Source organism: Planococcus citri, chromosome 5, assembly GCF_950023065.1.
Source record: "Planococcus citri chromosome 5, ihPlaCitr1.1, whole genome shotgun sequence".
NCBI classification, from domain to species: domain Eukaryota; kingdom Metazoa; phylum Arthropoda; class Insecta; order Hemiptera; family Pseudococcidae; genus Planococcus; species Planococcus citri.
In genome coordinates, this window is record NC_088681.1 from 21,060,125 (window position 1) to 21,083,227 (window position 23,103).

General features: G+C 35.1%; 1 protein-coding gene and 1 long non-coding RNA gene across 2 annotated transcripts in view; one reads left to right on the top strand and one right to left on the bottom strand.

The window, feature by feature from the left end:
- The window catches only part of LOC135846233 (putative glutathione-specific gamma-glutamylcyclotransferase 2), a 232,342-nt gene that overhangs the window by 116,095 nt on the left and 93,144 nt on the right, over positions 1 to 23,103 (bottom strand). The gene's annotated exons all lie outside the window — the stretch shown is intronic.
- On the top strand, positions 4,691 to 8,246 carry LOC135847338 (uncharacterized). Its single transcript, XR_010559150.1, has 2 exons — positions 4,691 to 4,866; positions 5,686 to 8,246. It is a non-coding gene; the product is annotated as an uncharacterized LOC135847338 (long non-coding RNA).

The following is a 23,103-nucleotide window of genomic DNA, read 5'->3' on the forward strand; positions in this document are numbered from 1 at the left end:
TGATTATAACTACATATCTCTTGATTTAATTTGACTCTCAAGGAAAGAGCAATGTAGATTGAGGCGGATAGTCTAAAAAAAAAGTTAGCAGATTTTGACCAAATTCAGCAGAAATCTTCATTTTGAGTTGAAATTCACTCAGAAAACGTTTTAGCTCCGAAGGTGCCCTTGGAAGAGAGAAATGAGCAATCAATCAAAGATTTGGAATACCAAATAGCACGAGCTGCCTGGACTGCTGCACCATATTTGCGCGTGTAGTTCTCACATCCTCTTTGAGAATTAGCTGAGCTCTTCGTGTTTGTTCCTCTTCAGTGAGAGTTCCAAGCACTTTGTCGTCTTTTATAGCAAGCAAGTCTTTATTTGATTTACACATGGCAGACAACTCCATAGTGAAAGCTTCCAATATTGCGGCGGAGATTAAATTTTTCTTTGTACCAGCCCTGGTTCGAATGCCTTTCTTCATAATGAATACTCCTGGATTAACGTTCATTATGGGAAGAGCATCGATGGACACGAGTTGTTAATTGATTAGTGGTATCTCATTGTCCAAGTACTTTGCTGGCAAAGAGTTGATTAATTCACTGTCCAATCTGGGTAAAACACAGAAACCAACACATCTCGCTCTAAATTATATTTCCACTCGCCTTCACCATGATTTCTCAACACAGAAACATATGAGGGGGGGGCAGTTAGTATCTGTATAGCAGATGGAGATGTGATGTAATCAGTTCGTATATCATGTAGATCCATAAATTTCTTTGTTGAAACATACAGAGGGGCATATGTGATATACAACTGTGCCTATCATGTTTATGCGTTACTATTTGGTTATTAACTAGTGGTAACACTGTGTATGTCCTTGAGTGGCAGTAAAGCTCTTTAATACAAGTATGGAAATAGATTATGCTCTTAAGAAAGTCATAGCATTTTATGTAAGTTTTACTAAAGCTCAAGTATGGAAAAAGATTATGCTCTTAAGAAAGTCATAGCATTTTGCATATGTGTTACGTACTGCGCATGGCAGGTTGGTGTCGTCACGTGGTGAAGCAACCAATGGGGTGCAACGTTGTATGTGAACAGCTGATCTGATGCGTGCGCAGTACGTAAAACTTACGTAAAATTCTATGACTTTCTTAAGACTGAAAAGTGAGACTAAAACTCGTATTTATTTTCTTGTCAATAGGGGAGGCATCTACCCGCTACCTTTGCATACATGGTAACATAGCACTCACAATAGGGTGGTCCTTATTTTATCGAAGTTGGAATTTTCTTGCTCCCACCCCCCAAAGTTGTTCCATTTGATGAAAAAATAAATCCTACGAAGTTTCAACCCCCTATGTAAAAAAAAAGTGGTGCCAGAATGCCCCCCAATTTTTCAAAAAATTAAAAAATAGGAAATGATGCAATTTTTTTAAATTTTTGATTGTTTTCAATCTATTGCACCCCCATATTCCCCCTTTGAACCAAAACAGCCCCCAGAAATTGTTTATCCCCTCCCCTGTGAGAAAATAGTAATTTGCTATTTTGCCATATCTGGGTATTGGGGTGGAGTGGAAAAATTTATAGTCTCAATTTCGCTGAAATTGAAGTATGCTGGAGATCGTGAGTTGAAATGACCCTGAAAAAAATTTCAGCCCTCCACGTGCCCCTGCGGTGGAACTGTGGCCCCCAAAGTAGGGCCATTTTGGGGGAAAACCCTGTTTTTTGAATCTAAAAGTACCAATACCCATTTTTTCCGAAAACAAGACAAGTAGCATTCGAAAGGTGCGATTTGAGATGATGAATCGAATGGCCTAATCGGTTCTTTGATTTGACCCCCGCTAACCCCTCCAAAAAAATTCTTGAAAACTCGCAAATCGGTGGTTTTCTGCTATTTTAATTGAAAAAATACAGGTGATCTTGACTTTTAACGTAATTTTATGACTGTTTATTACTTTTCACATTGAAACACATGAATTTAGCTCGTATTCCAATTTCCACTTCTCCCCCTTTCTTGAAGGCACCCCTGCCCCTCATTCAAAACTTCCCTACCACCTTGAATTCCAACAAGAAAAATCATGGAATAAAAGTTGCTTCTTGGAGAATTTTCTAAATTTTGGTTCTTACAAAAATTTCATTTGGCGCTACCCTTGGGCCCCAGATTTCCAAAAACAATTTCCAAAAAAAGTTCAAAGAATAATGTTTTTTTCATTTTTCATTTTGAGCTGCCATAAAATTTTGCCTTTGGTCAAAATTGCCAAAACTATTTCCACTTATTTGCCAGAATTGTCTAAAATTCTCACTTGATTTGCGAAAATTCTCAAAAATCCTGCTTTTCTGACAGAACATCTATAAAATTTGACTTTTGGTCAAGATTCTTGTTCTTTTGCCAGAATCGTAAAAATATGTCACTCAATGTTAAAATTGCAGAAAAAAACCTTGATTTTTTAGCAAAAGTGCCATAAAATATGCTATTTTTGTTTAAGAGCCACAAATTCTTTTGCCAAAATTACGTGCCTTCAAAAAGAAAGTTGTAATTTGTTCCCAAAAATGAATCAAGGTGCTTATTTTTTTTTATTGAATTTTCAAATTTTTCTTCCATTTTTTTTCAGAGTTTCGTTTTTCCGCAATTTTTTCCAGTTGTCTCTGAAAATGAGGATTGTGGACCTGAAAAATTCCAACTTGAATGAATTCTAATCCCCTTTCTTACCCGACTTTCTTCCTCCCCTAACTATCGAAATATTTGAAAAAAGATCTCTTCTACTTTTTAAAATTCAATTAAAATAGCAGAAAACCACCGATTTGCGACTTTTCAAGCGTTTTTTGGAGGGGTTAGCGGGGGTCAAATCAAAGAACCGATTAGGCCATTCGATTCATCATCTCAAATCGCACCTTTCGAATGCTACTTGTCTTGTTTTCGGAAAAAATGGGTATTGGTACTTTTAGATTCAAAAAACAGGGTTTTCCCCCAAAATGGCCCTACTTTGGGGGCCACAGTTCCACCGCAGGGGCACGTGGAGGGCTGAAATTTTTTTCAGGGTCATTTCAACTCACAATCTCCAGCATACTTCAATTTCAGCGAAATTGAGACTATAAATTTTTCCACTCCACCCCAATACCCAGATATGGCAAAATAGCAAATTACTGTTTTCTCACAGGGGAGGGGATAAAAAATTTCTAGGGGCTGTTTTGCTTCAAAGGGGGAATATGGGGGTGCAATAGATTGAAAACAATCAAAAATTTAAAAAAATTGCATCATTTCCTATTTTTTAATTTTTTGAAAAATTGGGGGCATTCTGGCACCACTTTTTTTTTACATAGGGGGTTGAAACTTCGTAGGATTTATTTTTTCATCAAATGGAACAACTTTGGGGGGTGGGAGCAAGAAAATTCCAACTTCGATAAAATAAGGACCACCCTATTGTGAGTGCTATGTTACCATGTATGCAAAGGTAGCTGGTAGATGCCTCCCCTATTGACAAGAAAATAAATACGAGTTTTAGTCTCACTTTTCAGCTATTACACCCACATTTTTTCAAATCCGCTGTCAGGATGTTCTACCTGAAACTGGTTTTGTTGAAGTAGACCGCGGTTTTTTACTCCATCAGCACTGCGTTTATGGGATTACACCAGGCATAAACTCAATAAAAACGCAGTCTCAGATTTATGGGATTGACCGAGTATTTCTTGTCAGTAGGGTCGAAGTGATCAATTGCCCATGATTTATTTCAATGATGAAAGAAAATTTAACCTCACGAATATATTATAGGCAATTCAAAAAATACTTCTCACATATGCATGTTGTACAAGAACACAAAATGTATGCATTCATAGGTTTAGTTCACACTTCAGACTCAGAAGCCTAGAATCGTGACGCCTCTGAAGCTAATAATTTCGAGAAACTTGAAACAAAATTTCTCAAACAATATTGGGATAGCAAAACCAATAATTCTTTGCAGCTCCGTTTAAGATTGTTTGTCCCCATCAAACTGAGAACATGAAGAAATGAATCTTCATGAGAGAGATTTTGAATCATATTTCCGCGAGTTACTGATCGATTTTCAAAGTTCAACTATAAATAAGAAAGTTCAACTAGGTACCAACTTTTTCGAAATTTGTACCCATATAAAGGTTCTTTATAAAAAGTGGAGTTTTGATCTTCAACATTTGTATTCAGATGATAAAATGCTAATTTCCAAGTACAAAAATGATCCACAATTTTTGATTGCTCACTTCGACTTCATTTGGGAAATTAAGGGAACCATTCTGAGCAATTTTTTGCATTCACAAAATAAGATTCGAATATTCGGCTTTATTTTTTTCCACAAAAATTTTGATCTCATCTAATTTTTTACATTCGTTTCTACAGCTTTAGAAATGACTTCAAGGTCATTTTGAAAACGATCGATTAACGATGTACCTTTAATGTATGTAGTAGGTTGGTAGGTCTGCGAGTAGGTATGTGATAGACGTTAAAATTTGACGAACTGCATCTCACATAGACTTTACGCGAATCTGCACCAATTTGTAGAAGCATACGAATCACCAGGTATTTCACAAGATTTATGATTTACATTGTGAACCTACACATCTGTATCACACACGTCTATGCGAGTGTGACGCATTACCAGCTGTTCAACATAAACCTAGTCGAGATTTTTCCACATCTTAGCGATAAATGACACTACCTTACGAACAATTCTATCGAACAGTTAACAGTTCATTTCACGAACAGTGCTTTCAAAGTGTTCCAAAGTAAGGGAAGAAGATGAAAAATCCGCGCCACTTGGTGTTTTCAATCATGATTTGTGCTTTGATGCAGGAAACCAGCAACTACAATGATTCTATTGTCATCAGGCTCGACCAATTTGAAGAACTGTGGAAATGGTATAGTTTTTTAAATTTTTCTACAAACAAGCTCGAAATTATACGTCTGTCTACGTACGTCGTACATGTACTGGCTCGATGGATTCTTGATTTTTTTATTCGACTTGATCAATAACAGAAACAGTGAAAAATGGCCCATGAATTCCCTGAAATTTTCGAAAATTTATCGATAACTCGATGCTGAAATCTTTGCTTTGTGATTAACGACAAAAAATTGTACTTACTCAACTTGACTACACGGAAATAATTCAGAATAGAAAAAAATATATATCACATTGAAAAATAACCTCAAAATATCTCATCATTTACCAAAAATGGATCAATTTGAACAAACCGAAGTAGAAAATTTAAATTTGGTATTCGCTACAATTTAATATTGGCTTGGCTTATCTATCGACGATGATTTCGAGAAATTAATTCAAAGTACCTGAATGGTGTACATATGTGACCCCGCCTGACAAAATCGACCATTTCGACAAAATTTCAAAAAATGTTTTTTTTTTCAAAAATCTGAGATCTTCCAACCCTTAAGATTCATTTTAAACGTCATTATTTTTGACACTTTTTTTTGTCGAAATGGTCGATTTTGTCAGGCGGGGTCACATATTTGAAAAGGGACCCCCGCAATTACCTTAAAAGAATTCAGTATCCAAACGCGAAATTTTTCAAAATTTCTTTCTGCCGGTTCAAATGCATATTTTCTCTGGCGCGTGTTCCTAAAATTTTGCCTGATAGAGAATTTTCGACGTATCTACTAAAGTACATATGTATAGGTAGGTACCTAAGTAAATTTGAATCCATTTTTTTTTTTCATTCCAGCGAACGTTTTTGCACAAGTTACAAATCGCAATTAAAAAACATTTGCTTGAAATTGAAAGAGTCTGCGCGGGGCATGTATTACCCCACATCAGAAATAGAAAAACTGTCCAAATGTGAGGAAGGAGTATTTGTTCGATTAAGTGAAAATGGTAACCAACAGCTATATCAAAAACACATGGGAATGTGTTACTTAGCCCAAGGTAACACCAAATGTATATCAGCCGGTGAGAATCGCGGCGAAATTATTGTATATGACTACGGCGGGGAATTCTGTGAACCAAAAAGTATAAAGGAAAATTATTTTGACGAAGGACAGAATCGGCCAACAAGACCGTGGTGGAAAATATGTTGTGGGTAATGGGATGATTTCATTTAATGTAATATGTACATTACCTACCTACTCAGTTATGATACAAAATTACATTATGTAATAGGTACAATACATAGGTAGGTATAACTGACATATCGATCTCATTACCCATAAAATTGATCGATAATTTATTATCTATATATATGTATTAAAAGATCTTGAAATGTTGTTCCAGCTCCTCTTCTCAAATAATAGTCTTTTACTGCACATCCAAGTATGATTTTTCAATTTTTTATCTCTTTTGGGTCACTTTTAACGAATGGAAAAAATTGTATACCTCCTATTCATTTAACCACTTTTTTCAAAATTCCAACGCCTGAATGTACTAAATCTCAAATTTTAATTGAAATTTCAAAACAGACAATTTCTGCAGAAAATAGCTCTATAACTAACATGTCCTCCTCTCAGGCTTGAATCAATTGCCATTATTTTCGAGACAATTGGAGCCTCCAACAATTATCTATGATCGAGGAGGGATAGTGACTTCTTCATGAATGCTTGAACATTATGAAATGCCAGGGAGTGCTGCAATGTGACTGTGTAAAGCTTTTCAAAGTGGTAGATAAACCTATTTCGATATTTCTGCAGAAAAACAATCGTACTGCTAACCTTTGTAGGATGTAACTATTTGGTGACAAATATCGAGAAAGAATATCCACGGAGTGATAAACAGATTTGATGGGTGGATTGTAGATTATCTGAACTTAGGTGCTGTTAAAAGCATCTGTGTTCCTTTCAATTCTTGTTTCGGTCATTTCAAGCCTACTTGATAATATTTCCCATATTATGTACTCTGCGTATTCATGCTCTGTTTTTTCGGATTTTTATCGAGACAGGCGAATCAAATTTTTGAAAAATCGCTCTGGTCCACCATTTACACACCTTTCTTAATTTCATTTTGTGAAAGCTCAACCATCAATATGTTCATCCAAAAATGGAGCATGGGTCCAAGTATTTTATACCAACTTTTATCAATGTTTGCCCCCCAAAAAGGGGTGAGGTGTTCTTTGGAATTATGCTTTCACTCATTCATTACATCAATCTAATGAAACTATATCATTCAGTTCCAAGATTGACCCATCGGGTTTTTTGCTTCCTCGATTTTTGACAATAATCAAATAAATAAGTCCATCATTATCGAGGTGGCTTCAAGGGGCTGGGGGGTGAACTGTCAGTAAAAGTGATACTTGTGATGATCTTATTCAGGAAATTAAAAGCATTTTTTCATAACATCTCAGGATTTGCTTGAGTGTTTAAGGGTTAAAAATGGCCACAAACGATTACAGATAGGTTCACTTTGGAAGGTGGTAGAAGTTTCGAGTGTTTGTATTCACATTTTTAATTCTATAGGTCACTGCCTTGTAGGAAAATAGACTAGTACACTTTTCATAACCCATCATCTCCGGATTGCGATTCACTTACCCTTATCAATATTCTGACATCGATTTCATCTCAATTAGAATTGGCACATTTTCAGCTGTTCGAGTTGAAGTTTGAAATCACTGGAGACAGGGCTACGTTTTTCTGAAGGCTTCACATCGGTTCAAAGTCGTAGCCATATGGGATAGTTTTAATCATATTTTGACGTCAAAAACCAACAATTCTTCGCATCCTAGTTTAACACGTTTAGTCGCCATCAAGTTGGAAAAATGAAGAATTGAGTCGTCAAGAGGGAGATTTGCGGCACAAAATTTCGAAAAATGCAATATGGATATTGAGTTGGAGGTGTTTTAAGGCATTCGCGCCAATTTTGAAATCCGTTCGACACCGAAATCAAAATCGAGTCTCTCAGAGTAAGAGAGGATCTTGAGATCATGAAATTTCAAAAAATGCAATTAATTTCGATTTTAGAGTCAGTCGGATGTTGGAATCAGAATCAACATTATACTTACCTAAAAACCCCACATTTCGATTTTCTATACGGAATTTTATACAAAAAAACTGAAAGAAAACTGAATAAGTAAAGCTTTTGGCTTTGGCTAGCTTTTAAGTTTTAGCTTTCAAATCCCCCCCAAACTTCCTCAGCTTTCAGCTAGCTTTCCTTCAAATTTCAAGTTATTTATATATTACTCGTAATCGTAATTAAAAAACTATTCGGTATTCGACATAAAGCATGTTGAATGAATTGATGAAAAAAATCATTAAAATAAATAATAAATTAATAATTCCAAAATATAATTTATAAAATCTCTGTCTCATCATTTTCATTTGCTTACTAGCTATTAGGCGAAACATCGGGGAATACGCGACGATGACGTCACGTAGACCCTATTATGCACTCTCGTACCTAGGACAATCAACATTAATCACAGATTAGTCTCTCCGAAATACTGTTCACTGATTGGCTACATAGTTGAAAAAATAACTTATGATTAAAATCAATTGCAATAGGGTTTATGCTGCTAGCAGCAAAACCCTTAAAAATGATGCATACCTGATTTTCGATTCCTCATTTCGACTTCATTTGGAAAATTCAGGCATCACAATTGAATTTTTAAAAAAAAAGGAATTTAAGGACTATTTTTCATCAAACAAAGGACTAAAAAAGGACCTTAACATTATCGATTTCTAGGTGTTTTGATCCATTATCAATCAATCATTTTATTTGCTCTATAAAATTAAAAAAGAAAAAAAAGGAAACTGAAATTATTTCTATTAGGAACATTTTTATGAAGCTAACAACTAAAACATCGATTCCGATTAAAAATTTGAAAAAATACATATCTGAAACAAAGAAGAACAACAGCACCGGAATTAGAAACGAAAACTCGAAATTATATGTTCAAGCTCAACGAAAAAAAAAAAAAGAAAAAAAGAGGAACAATTTTCGTTCAAACCTTTCTTTTGTGCGACCAATAGGTCAAGAGATGGACATATTTTCAAGTTAGGGGGTGGACCTTCGCAAAAGGGGGAAAGGAAAAGGGGCATCCGGGCTATATAAGTAAAATTTTTTGTATTCACGTGTATTTTTTATAGAACAATAAACAATACTCAACGATAAAATTGGTTTCGACAGAATACGCGAGCAGACGTGTTTTTTTGTAAAATTAAGACTCGACACTCGGAAAATAATAAAGACAGAAGAAGGTGAAACGCTAGCGATATTTTTTGGATTTTGAATGCAAACAATTCGATTGAGTAATAAAGGAACACAACGCGGCAATGCCATCTGTTTCAAGACAGGTATCTGTATTCAGTATAATGTTGCGACGATCCGCAAAATTTTCTTCGCAATTAGTATTGGCTGTGTTCGGCTGAACTATGCTGGACTTGAAAAATGAACAGAATGATGCCCAGCTGTTTCAACAATGTTCACTTTGACTTGAAATATTTTGACGATTTTCATCATAAATATTATAAAATACAGGAAAATTGCAAAATTCAGAAAATATAATACGATAATATGAACCTTTATATTTTTCAAAAAATAATTTGTAATAAAACACGAGAAAAACTTTGGGTTTTCAGCCATTTTTTCTTTTAAGGAGCTGCTTTAAAAAATCACCAATGTCAAAATTGAAAATTTTCAAAAAATGTTTAGTGTAGTTCAAAAGAAAAATTGATGAGAAAAATAAAACAGCTTTTTTCAAAAAAAATAAATTCTGCTTAATTTTTTCTAATTTAAGGCACTTACTGGATTTGTTGAAATTTTTTTTCAATTTTTCAAACATTAAAATGGATTTGATGAACAAGCTGCAGCTGAAAAATTAAATTCACCTTCAAAGTTGATAGGAGTGCGTCGTTTTAACCTTCTGCAAAATTTAATTGAACACGATTGACGATTTTTTGATTTTTTTTCCCTTGAGAAGTTCAGAAGTTGAACTTTATAACGTATGTACTAACCTATACTACCGACATAATATTATGTAGTAGGTCGATAGATTTATGAATATGTGTGTGGTAGATATATTGACATTTGACGAACTACACCTGACACAAAAATCAGCAAATGTGCACCAATACAATAATATACTTATGATTTATATTATGAACCATGCATGTCTGTATCACACACGGCTACACAAATATAACGCGTTATCCTGATAAATGTAGAGCCTAAACAAATTTTTATCCGCCTTGAAATATGAACAATTCAATCGTGCAGTTCATTTTACGAACAGTGCTCTCAAAGTGTTCCAAATTCAGGATAAAAAAATGAAAACTCTGCGCTACTTGATATTTTCAATCATGATTTGTGCTCTGATACAGAAAACCATCAACTACAATGATTCTATTACCATTAGGCTCGACGAATTTGAAGAACTGTGGAAATGGTATAGTTTTTTCAATTTTTCTACATATGTACAAACAAGCTCGAAATTATACGTCTGTCTACGTACGTCGTACATATACTGGCACTGGTTCGATGGATTCTTGATTTTTTTATTCGACTTGATCAATAACAGAAGCGGTGAAAAATGGCCGAAGAATTCCATGAAATTTTCGAAATGCTTTGTGATTAACAAAAAACAAATTATACTTACTCAACTTACACGGAAACAATTCGGAATAGAAAAAAAAATATATCACATTGAAAAAGAACCTCAAAATACCCAATCATTTACCAAAGATGGATCAATTTGAACAACCTGAAGTAGAAAATTTAAATTTGGTATTCGCTTTAATTTAATATTGGCTTGGCTTATCTATCGTCGATGATTTCGAGAAATTAATTCAAATTAGGTACCTGAATAGTGTACATATTTTGAATTCCTGAAAAAAATCCATGAAAAGGGACCCCCAATTTCTTTCTGCCGGTTCAAGTGCATATTTTGTCAGGCGCGATGTTCCTAAAATTTGGCCTAATAAAGAATTTTCGACGTATCTACTAAAGTTGGTACGTAAATTTAAATTCATTTTCTTTTCATTCCAGCGAACGTTTTTGCACGAGCTACAAATCGCAATTAATAAAAATTTGTTTGAAATTGAAAGAGTCTGCGCGGGGCCTGTATTACCCCACATCGGAAATAAGAAAACAGTCCAAATGTGAGGAAGGAGTATTTGTTCGATTAAGTGAAAATGGTAACCAACAGATATATCAAAAACACATGGGAATGTGTTACTTAGCCGAACGTAACATCAAATGTATATCAGCCGGTGAGAATCGCGGCGAAATTATTGTATATGACTACGGCGGGGAATTCTGTGAGCCAAAAAGTATAAAGGAAAATTATTTTGACGAAGGACAGAATCAGCAAGAAAAAAAACCTTGGTGGAATTGTTGCGGCTAAGGGATGATTTCATTTAATATACCTGCATATTACCTACCTATTCAGTTATCATAAAAAATTACATATGTAGGTACAATATAAGGCATATCGATCTCATTACCCAGAAAATTGATCGATAATTCAATATTAATTAATATAATAAATTATTATTAAGCATGAATGAATTGAAATAATATTTTCTATCAGTCCAAGAGCTAACCTACTTCGATTGCATCGAAATAAATGAAAGCTGGGATTAGTCTCAAAAGTTAGTATACATACCCCCTATCTTAAAAGCACTCGGTCTGCCAATCCGCAGCTGCTGCTTTAAAGTTCAGCGAAAGCTCAAAAGTTCACAATTTTTCGGAACTTTTGGCCGAGAAAACTGATGGCTCAAATTGGTGCCAAACTATAGCATTTTTCACGCTGAATCCGAATATGTAGGTTTGCCGACCAAAAAGTGCTGCCAAAGCCCCGCCAAACTGGTTCAGAGGGGGTTCAAATTTCGCAAATTTCATCTTTATGGGCTAAATTCGCGTAAAAAGCTATAAAAGCGGTATAAAAATGATTTTCAAGCAGTTTAACGAAATGCTCCAAGGGTAAGATGATTTTTAAGCGCCAAAATTTTTCAAAATTGTCATTTGGGGGGCATAAGGGGGGAGGGGTGTTGAGAAATTCACCAAGAATGGCCTTGTGATACATCAAAATGTATGTTTTTTGGGCCGCAGAATTCTATGTACTATGGCAGTATTTTTCACATCACTCAGTCTCCCGATCCGCAGCTGCTGCTTCAAAGTTCAGTGAAAGCTCAAAAGTTCACAATTATTCTGAACTTTCAGTCAAGAAAATTGATGACTCAAATTAGTACCCAATTATAGCATTTTTCGCTTCTATATCTTCAAATATGTAAAATTTCACATTGGCTCATTTCAATTCCTTTTCAAAACTTGGCAAGGAAGGGAAATGTTCTGGTCCTCCCCTCCTCTTCTCAAATAATAATATTTTACTTCACATCCAAGTATGAGGCGGTACATAGAAGTTTTGAGTGTTTGTACATTTTCAATTCGAGATCACTAACTTTTAGAATAATAGACTACACACTTTTCAATCCATCATCTCTGGATCGCGATTCACTTGCTGTTATCAATTCTGACATCAATTTAATCTCAATTAGGATTACATTTTCAGCTGTTCGAGTTCATTACAACGACCCATTCTGGAGCAGCTTGAAATCACTGGACATTTTACGTCGGTTCAAAGTGGTAGCCAGGATAATTTTAATCATATTTCAAGGTCAAAAACCAAAAATTTTTCGCATCCCAATTCAACACGTTTTGTCGCCATCAAGTTAAAGAAATAAAGAATTGAATCCTCAAAAGAGCGAGATTTGCGGCACAAAATTTCGAAAAATGCAATAATATGGAGTTGTAGGTTTTTCAAGGCATTCTCAACAATTTTGAAATCCAATCGACCCCGAAATCAAAATTGAGTCTCCCAGAGTAAGAGAGGATATTGAGATCATGAAATTTCAAAAAATGCAACCAATTTCGACTTTGGAGTCAGTCAGATGTTGGAATCAGAATCAACATTAGGCCTATGTATACCTAAAAACCTCACATTTCGATTTTCTATACGGAATTTTATGAAATTTTGAGTTCTTAAGCCTCTTTTTGGAGCTTGACGGAATTCAATATTCAGACTTTAGAGTTACGGATCGACTTTTGAAGTTCAACTCTCAATAAGAAAATTCAACTACCAACTTTTTCGGAATTTGTAAAACTTCTTATTTATAAAAAGTGGAGTTTTCATTTTCGAGATGTATTCAGATAACAAAATGCTAATTTCGAAGTACATACAAAAATGATCCGTATACCTAAAGTGATACATATACCTAATTTTCGATTCCTCATTTCGACTTCATTTGGGAAATTCAGGCATATCATTTGAATTTTGAAAAAAAAAAAAGAATTTAATTGACCACTCTTTATTATAAAAAAGGACCTTAACACGTATTATCGATTTCTAGGTGTTTTGACCCAATATCAACACAACTAATTATTTTATTTGCTCTATAAAATTGAAAAAAAAACTGAAATTATTTCTGTTTGGAATATTGTTATGAAACTGTCAACTAAAACATCAATTCCGATTAGAAATGAAAAAATCTGAAACAAAGGAGAACAACCGCGCCGGAATTAGGAACAAAAACTCGAAATTATTTTTTCAAGCTCAACGGTTGCTCCGAATAAAAATTGATGACGATGAAACATCCGGTTTTTTTTTCAAAAAAATACATTCTACTTAATTTTGTCTAATTAAGACACTAATTTTTACTGGATTTGTTTAAAAAAATTTTTTTTCATTTTTTCCAAACATTAAATAGATGCGATGAACAACCTGCAGCTCCAAAAACAAATTTACCGCCAAACTTGATAAGAGTGCGTCGTCGTTTCAACCTTTTGTACAATTTGATTTTTCAACATTCGTGATGGTGATTTTCATAGACGATTCTTTCATTAAAAATGATAACGTTTAATAATATTTTTCAAACAAATTACCAAATTAGAACCAAAAAATCATAAAAATCAAAGCAAAGACTTTTCTCTACTATAAAAAAAAAAAACAAAAAAAACGTGATAATGAATCATTTTTCGAAGCATTTTTTAAACCTGCAGTCCCTTAGAAGCTATTTTCTAAAAAATAAGGTTAATGGCTAAACAACCAAAGTTTTTTTTTATGTTTTATTACCAATTGTACATATTTTTTGAAAAATAAATATCATGTTGTACCTATTATACTTTTTGAATTTTGAAATTTGTACTTTCAAGGATCAACATTGAAAAAAAGTACAGGATCCTTATAGAAAGGGCCTCTTGTGATGCCCGGAAATTAAAAAAAAAAAACTATTCTGAGCAATTTTTTCGTTCACAAAATAAGATTCGAATAGACTTAATATTTTTTCCCACAAAAATTCCGATCTCATCAAATTTTTCACATTTTCTAGAAAAATAACTTTAAGATCATTTTGAACACGATCGATAATTTTTCGATTTTTTTTCTCTCTAGAAGTTCAGAAGTTTAACCAAATGACGTACCTATACCTACCTAGTACCTACATATGTAGTAGGGTAGTTCTACCAATTTTACACTTTTTGTGTCCGTGTGAAATTTCACTTACAGTATGCACATGAAAAGTAATGGTGAATGGTTTTGTCAATAAAAGTTGTCCCCATCTAACATTTTCAGGCACTACAATGAATTTAACTCCCTCCCCCCGGGCCACAGACCCCCTTATATGATCAAAAGTTCCATCGTCATGGCTGTCTCACATCTCGTTTTTAAATAGTTACATCGCTGGTTAGCAAAGAGTCGTGATGTTCTGCAATTTTGACATTCGTTTTTTATTCCTGAAAACTACACGAAAATTACAGTATGAACACAATTCACTTCAGTGACACCTATATGCTGTGGAGTGACCTCACACCTCTGTCTTTGAGTTTTTGTTCCCTCGGCGTGGTTAATTTTCAATGCATTCCCAACGGCTCACTATTCACAAATTTTGGTGTTTGAAAATGGCAAAACTGTTTAGGCAGTTAACCAAATCTTGTCCCCTGATAAAATACTGAATCCGAACACCGCTATCCAATATAAAAACGTGATTCCATGAAAATATGGTTATTTATCTTTTGCCGATTCTTTCGTCATGGTTTGTCAGCTTCGCCATACACAAACAGAGAAAAACTGAGAAATGTTGAAAAATTATTATGTGGTGAGTACTGATACTACTTACACTAAAAAACACGAATTTAAACAATTTTACATTTATATTATCCCTACTTAATGAAGTTTTATCCACCGTCATGGGGAATAACGTTTTTTCCTTCGTCATGGAATTTATACTTTTTTGACCAAGCCGGAGAAATTTTCACCTAGAAATCCTTAAAATTCGTGGTATATTCTCAATTTGAAAATTATTTGAATTACTGAAACACATTTCTTAATTTTGTAGGTGATCAGTTCTCTCAAAAAAGACCAGTTTTGAATCGAAATTTGCAGAAAAGTCCCACATTTTCAAATGGCTCTCCCCCCTCCCCTGAGAGATATGAATTGGGCACAACACTATCAATGAAGTCTCAAGTGTATATATTAACCATTCCAACCAAAAAAAATTCTCAAAAAAATTTTTTTTTGGCGAGGAAACATACTGCAAAATTGTGTAAAATTGATAGAACTACCCAGTAGGTCTATAGGTTTATGAAAATGTGTGTGGTAGATGTTGACATTTGACGAACTACACGTACCTCACACAAAAATCAGCAAATGCGCACCACTACAATATTACATAAACAAACGAATCACCAGGTACGAGTATTTCGTAAGTTTTATAATTTACATAGTGAACCAGCATATCTGTATCACACACGGCTACGCAAATATTACGCGTAAGTTAACCCTGAAAAATTGTAAACAAATTTTTAGCCACCTTGTGAACAATTCAATCGTACAGTTCATTTGACGAACAGTGCTTTCGAAGTCTTTCAAATTAAAAGTAAAAGTAAAAAATGATAAATTTGCGCTACTTGGTATTTTCAATCATGATTTCTGCTCTGATACCGAAATCCAGCAACTACGATATTGTCATCACCGAGCAAGAATTTGATGAACAGTGGAATTGGTATAGTTTTTAAATTTTTTCTAGTATAAAAAAGCTCGAAATGTACGTCTGTCTACGTATACCAGTACCAGCTCAATGGATTTTTGATTTTTTTGTTCGGCTCGATCAATAACAAAATGATGTAAAATGGCCGACGAATTCCTTCAAATTTTCAAAAATTTCACGATAACTCGAAGCTGAAATCTTTGCTATGTGGTTAACGAAACAAATAACTCAACTTACACGGAAACAATTCAGAATAGAAAAAAACCTCAAAATACTCCATCATTCACCAAAAATATATTAAAATTTGAGCCAACTGAGATGAAAAATTTGGAATTTGGAATTCACTTCTAACTTAATATTGGCTTAGCTAATCTATTGATGATGATTTCGACTATTTCGAGAAATTCGAAACCCGAATAAAGGGGCCCTAATGACCTTAATAAAATTCAGTACCACTCCTAAGGTTAGATCAACATGTACCCGAGACCTCTTTCGATCGATTTCAGAAAATTTTTCAAAATTCCTTTCTGCCAGCTCGAGTGCACATTTTCTCCGACGCGTGTTACTAAAATTTTGCCTGATGGAGTATTTTCGATGTATCTATTATCTACCTACATAATACTCGAGTATGGTACGTAACTTTGAATTCATTTCTTTTCATTCCAGCTCACGTTTATGCACAAATCCAGACTTCGCATCACAATTACAACAAATTTGTTTGAAATTGAAAGAGTCTGCGCGGAGCCTGTATTACCCCACTTCAGAAATAAGAAAACTGGCTAAATGTATAGACGGAGTATCTGTTCGATTAAGTGACATTCCCAATGGTAACCAACAGGTGTATCAAAAACATATGGGAATGTGTTACTTAGGCGAAGGTAACACTAAATGTGTTTCAGCCGGTGAGAGTTGCGGCGAAATTATTGTATATAACTACGGCGGGGAATTCTGTGAGGCAGAAAATATAAGGCACAATTATTTTGACGAAGGACAGAATCAGCAAGTAAAAAAACCTTGGTGGAATTGTTGTGGCTAAGGGATGATTTCATTTAATATACCTACACCTACAAATGTATTACCTACCTACTCAGTTATGATAAAAAATTACATATGTATAGGTACAATATTATGCATATCGATCTCACTACGCATAATATTGATCGATAGCTAATTTAGTATTAATTAATATAATTTATTAAGCATGAATAAATTGAAACAATAATTTCTATTTCGATATTTTCAAATAAAATGTCACCCAGGCTCATTTCAATCTCTTTTCAAAACTTCGCAGGGTAGGGAAATGATATCCGGGAATTGTTCTGATCCTCCCCTCCTCCTCTATACCTAATCTAGCGGCAAATAATCACTTCACACAATTCTCCCGTTGCGTCGGTGCGAAAATAGCCAACTTGACTATAATTTAAGGTCCAAGCATCACAAAATATCTGAAAGAAATGTGATCAAATTCATGAGGACAAAATGCTGGAAAAATACAATTTTTTCCCCTTCAAAATTGTCCGAAATTCATGTCGAAGCTCGTGTATTGGAAACGGGTTTTTCTTGCCCATGTTACGTACGCTGTTTCATGAATTTGGGAAATTGGGACAGTTTTCAAGGGAAACTAGACAGCTAAGCAAAGCTTAGCTGCAAAGTGTGCGTAGCTAGCTGCCTTTTCTACAGCTATAACCGTTATTACATCTAGGTAGTGCATAAGTGAATCAACCATGTCACAGTGATGAGAATTTTTGAAACTCTCACTGCTTCAAAATAATAATTGTTTTTCAGTGTTTTCATATTTTCCAAATTACAATAGGTATTTCAGAATAATTTATAAGCTTGTATTGCTTCTAAATTAAGAAATTTCTAGTTGTTTTTCATAGTTTGCATTGTTTTAAAATTTACAAAATTTCAAATCGATTTCCCGAATTCCCCATCGCTACAATTTCATAAAGTTTTCAATAAATTTTCAGAATTTTGCATTGCTGCTGAGTTAGGAAATTTGCAATCAATTTTTAGAATTCACATTGCCTCTAAATAGTCAAATTTTGAATAATTTTTCAGAATTCTTATTGTCTTTAAATTAAAAAATTTCAAATTCAATTTTCAAGTTCATATTGTCCACAAATTGTAAAACGTTTACTCAATTTTTGGAATTCACATTGCCTCCAATTTTTCAGAATTCTCATCTTCTTCATAAATATTACAATACTTATTTCATATAATTTTCAAGTTCACATTATCTGCAACTTACAGAACTTTTAATCAATTTTTGGAATTCTCGGCGTCTCTAAATACAAATTTTCATATTATTTTTTTTAGAATTTCCATTGTCTTCAAATTTATAAATTTTCAAACCAATTTTCAGAACTTGCTTTTTATTCTAAATTAAGAATTAAATCTTATAAAATACCTATGTTAAGAATTTGCATTGCCTATTACACGAAAAAAATATGGGTAATTTTTACAAAAAAATTTAACTAAATACTCACAATTAAGTACCAGATCCCATTCAATAATTTTTACTGTAATCGTATAGTAAAACTTATCATTTTAATAAATTTTGCTATAGGTACCAATAGTAAAAATCATTTTGTTTTAATAATTTTTACTAAATCATGATAATAAAAATTACATGTTTCAATTGTACAAAAATTAGTTTAATTTCTCATTTTGAAGTAATTTTTAAATTATAAGTAAAAAGTTAAAAATTATTCATGTCAAGTAATTCTTACTTTATACTTATGGTTATAGGTAGACAAAAAATTAATGAAATGAATTTTTAGTTAGCAAATGATATCATAATTCATAACTCAGTTTCAGCATTATTTTTGCCCCATTACCATGTACTACATAGTAACTCCAAAGCATTTACCTATCCAAATTTCCTACGAAAAATCCATCACCTACCTACTTACCTCACGGGGATTCGAACCTGGGTCAGTGGGTCCCTAAATTTCCTATTCCTACCTACATGCCCTAACCACTCAGCCACAACTTTCCTACGAGGGTTAGGGCATTAAAATAATATATTTGTTTGGTAAACGCCCCACCAAACCACGCCCACTTGGAATTTACAGCTAACAGACTGGGGGTGTAACAGGGTACAATGAAACACAGCTGGTGATGGAATAGACTGGGGGTATAGCAGGGTACAATGAGCGGCAGGTGTTCTACAAGTCCCCTTTTCCCTTTTTTTTAGGATTTAATGCATTAAAATAATGAACTAAAATTGCAATTACTCAGCAATTACCCATCCGAATTGAATGAAAATTAATCTATTCCCTCCGCCTTAATGATTCTCAAATGGAGTCCAATAGGTACAAAAAACGGTTGGATAGCTTAAGAGAACATTCAGTTCCAATAAAATTTCATTTCTCAAAGCGAAACCAATAGTGTGCTACGCACACTAAAAATGGTCACTGTGTCAGAAGTCTCATTTCCCTTAAAATTTCTGCCCAAAGGAAAACTTTTTCATTGTTTCCTGGGAAAGATGGAACTTATATAAAAATTGCGGTAACGTTTTTTTTTTTGCCATTTATGTCAGAAGCAAATAAGATAGGAAAAGGAGTAAGACAGTGATGGACCAATGTCGTGTAGCCTGTTCAACATCTACTTCAAAGACATGATTCAGAATGGCTGAAAACCAAGCCAAAAGGGCTAGACCTCATTGAAACCCATGTCAATACCCTGCTATTCGCTGATGATCAGGTGATCTTTGCTTACATTGAAGATGACTTGCAGAGAGTGATGTACTGATGTACAACCTTCAGAAAGTAGCAGATAAATATGGAATGAGAATCTGGTCCTCAAAAACAAAGGTGATGGCCTTTGAGGGGAAAGAGCTATCTTATGAAGGAGAGTTTGACGCACAACTTATGATTTAAGATCAACAAATTCCTAAGAGTAAGCGAGGTGGTAAACAAAGCCATCCCTAGTTTTCCTTTTTTATACCTTGTTGATTCTACATAGTTTTCCTTCGTCAATCTAGCTAAGACTCCGGTAGGTTTTATGATTGGGAAGATGAGGGTAAGATCAGATGAGAGTTTAGCTTTGTGATGCAGCTGATTTGATGTACATTGTCACACATACTACAACTGTGATGTCATAGTGGGGCTTACATCCTTCCTTATCATCTTTATTATCTGGGCGGTGTCTGGTGCTGCTGCGGTTATACTCTGGCTGTTTGGACCACACATTGATAGGTGTTCACGTCCGCAAGTGTTGCCTTTACTTGTGGGACACGTGTATCCTTGTGCCAAATTAGTGGGTGATCTGCAACAGGGGCCTTCAGGGTGCTGGAACTCACTGTCCATCTATTCCATCTCAATTTAGACAACTTGTTGATTTACTTATTAATGTAAAGCAGACTATAACAAATACAAGAGTGCTATACATTGTTGCGCTATATAACTATTTTACAATATATATCTACCATGCTTGAAACTAATAAACATGCCGAAGTGTTTCAGATACTCTTTTCTAGGTAATATTGTGCAATGGTGTCCTTCATAGCAGTACCAACAAACTTTCCCCTTCTGCCTGGAGGCAGGACACCACTAATCAGTAGCCACCTAGTGGGGCCCCTGCTCCTGACTGTCTCTGCTGTGAACTTGATCAGGATTCATGCAGGCTCCTTTCCATCCTAGTTTAAGTTGGTATGTTTTTATATTTAATTTTTTTTTAAATTAATGTGGAAATGTATCAATTAATCTCATAATTTGTCAGGGATGTGTGACGTGGCGCTTGTAGTGATTAAGTGAATAGCTTTTTTCAGAGAGGAGTGTGTGGGGGTAGGGAGTGCAAAGTTTTGTGAGAGATCTTAGTAGGTATCCTTAAAGCTTGCTTCAACTACACCCCTTCCACAAAAAAAAACACGAGCTACCCCTCCAAGAAAAGTCAGAGCCGCAGAGCTGAAACTTCAATAAGAATCTATGTAAGTACAATACGCTGGCAAGACAAATACTGCTGCAGTATGGAAGCAAAACATGGATGATGAGAAAGGATATAAAAAGCAGAGTAACCACAGCGGAAATGAGATTCATGAAAGCCACAGCAGGATATATGAGACATAGTAGGAAAAGAAACAAAAACATCCTAAATGAGCTAGGAGCAGAGCCAATCATTGAACAGGTGAAAGATTACGGAAAGGAATGGCTAAGACACATGGATAGAATGCCTGACAAACGGTCCACTCAAAAAGTCAAAGAATACACTCCCAACTGGCAGGAGGAGCAGAGGAAGACCAAAGAAAAAACTTGATGACACATCGCAGAGCAATTCTTCTACAGTTTTCCAGACGGGCTGAACAGCTCACTGGGTCAAAGTTCATTGATGATAATGATGATGATGATGATGAAATTCTGAAATTTTGAGGTCGATCGGGCTAATTAAAAATGTCATTCAAGGCCTACATCATTTCATTCACAATGTTCTTTGTACATACGTCACTTTGCCAATTTCCCCCTGACCCCACTCCTCTCGCAACTTTCCATAAAAGCTCCGTGACAATCTTCCTTTTCGTATTCACAACCTCATCTGCCAGTTCCTCAGGTGCTCCATTCAGAGTTATACCTACGAGCGAGCGAATTGAGAGGCAAATAGGCGAATGGATCGTAGTGGCGATCGACTCGTCGCGTCGGAATGTGTATTTAGGAATTTTTTCTTTCTATTATTTTATTCGCTTTAATCGTGCGCAAATACATGCATATCGCGAAGATGGGTCCGTCTGAGATGTGCACGCTGCGTTGTGCAGTTCCAGTGTCGCTGGATAAGTACATCGCGCTTAGAGCGGTCTACGTCCACGCCATCGCCACTTCTAGGTGCTCTCTACGCACACCATACATATACGCGAGGTACTGTATTATATAGTATAGGTAAAGGTATACCTAAGTACGTATCTGTCTACTATTCAGCGTTATGTTATGCGTGGAATGTTCATGATGCTCTCTAGAGTATGTACAGTATACCTTCTCTTGGCATTTCAAGTCTGGTCAGCAGCTTTTCTCTCTCGCTCGCTCGCTGCTTCTTCGTGTTATTTTCTCGACGTCCCGTCCGCGTCGTCGTCGTTTCTCTCAACACTGCGAACCCGCGAACGAGGAACGAGCGATTCGTGTACTGTACATAGACTGTGAGGCTGCTAGGGTCTCATCCTTCTCCGCGTGTATCTGTCTTTGTTGCTTCGTTTCTGGTCCAGCAGAGAAGATGAGGCTGAGTCAGGGAGTAGATACTGCAGGTAAACTAGGTATTCTACGTGTATATATTCGTCGGACTCGAACTGAACCGAACTGTTGAAAAAGTAATTAAAAGTCATTCTATCAGTGTATCAAGATAAGTGCGAGGCATAGCGCATAAATCATGTTCGATGTAGGAGTCAACCGAGCTGCTTCGGAGGCTTCGGATGGGCGGGTGGCGGTGGTGGAATGTTGAGCTGCGTGGAACGTTATTCGAGGCGCAGTGCAGCGCGAATTTTTTCAAGTCTAGTCGATCGCGGTGTGTTTCATTGCGTATAATTTGTATACGAAGGGGAAAGTGAGTTTATTGGAAATCGTTTTCGCTTTTATGTCACCTCATTTGAGAATTATTTTGAGTGCGAATCGTTCGCAACCAATTTTATGGAGCCATTTTTGTAGGGATACGAAAAATTTGCGAGGTTGTTCCTTAGGATGATGTTCGATTTGTTTCCATTTTTCAAACAAATCGATCCTCTGTCTGAACGTTGAATAATTCGGCGAATAGTTGAATTCGATTCATGTGTAACGTAAGTGATTTAATGATCCAGTGATCGAATGATTGGAATCGTTCGTGATTAATTTGAGTGTTCTTTGAAATCGATCGCACGCTATAAATGAATTTTTATCAAGTACACATTCTGAGGTAAAATTTCACGCTGAACAATTTTAGTTCTCTTCGATTTCCGCCATTTGTCTATAATTACGAGTATTTTGAAAAAAAAAAACGTAAAAAACGTGTTTTTTTGAGAATTTTTTGAGCTTTTGAGCTTGAACCACCATTCCAAATGGCCGGGCGATGATTTCTATAGAAAGATATATATTTGACGAAAAAATCGTTTCAGCATGTTTTTTCGTTCCAGAGTAAACGTCGATTTAAAGCTTTCTTTTGTTTCCTCTTCTCCTCCCATACGATGAAAAATTCTGAAAAAATTCAGGGAGGTGGCCCCA